Source organism: Lupinus angustifolius, chromosome LG07, assembly GCF_001865875.1.
Source record: "Lupinus angustifolius cultivar Tanjil chromosome LG07, LupAngTanjil_v1.0, whole genome shotgun sequence".
In the NCBI taxonomy this organism is placed as follows: Eukaryota; Viridiplantae; Streptophyta; class Magnoliopsida; order Fabales; family Fabaceae; genus Lupinus; species Lupinus angustifolius.
The window spans coordinates 6,751,251-6,751,904 of record NC_032015.1 but is presented as its reverse complement, the minus strand read 5'-3'; positions in this window follow the sequence as shown (position 1 = coordinate 6,751,904).

Below are 654 nucleotides of genomic sequence, written 5' to 3'. Positions count from 1 at the left end.
AGGATGAGGATGAGGATGAGTGAGGATAGGATGAGGATGAGGACGAAGATAGGATAAGGAAGAGGATGAGGATGAGGACGAAAATAGGATGAGGATGAGGATGGGGATAGGATGAAGAGGAGGAGGAGGATAGGATGAGGAAGAGGCTGAGCATGAGGATGAGGATAAGATGAGGATGAGGATGAGAATGAGGATAAGATGAGGATGATGAGGAGGATAGGATGAGGATGAGGAGGAGGAGGAGGAGGAGGATGAGGATGAGGATAGGATTAGGACGAGGATATGATGAGGAGTTCGTTGTGGAGGATGAGGATGAGGATAGGATGAGGATGAGGATTAGGATGAGTATGGGGACAAGGATGCGGATAGGATGAGGATGAGGACGAAGATAGGATGAGGAAGAGGACGAGGATGAAGAGGAGGGTCGGATGAGGATGGGGATGAGGATGAGGATAAGGATAGGATGATGACGAGGATAGGATGAGGATGAGGATATGATGAGGTTGAGGATAACATCAGGAGGAGGAGGAGGAGGATGAGGTTAGGATGAGGATGAGGTTAGGATGAGGATGAGGACGAGGATAGGATGAGGATGATGATAGGATTAGGGTGAGGATGAGGATGTGGATGAGGATGGGGATGAGGATGGGGATG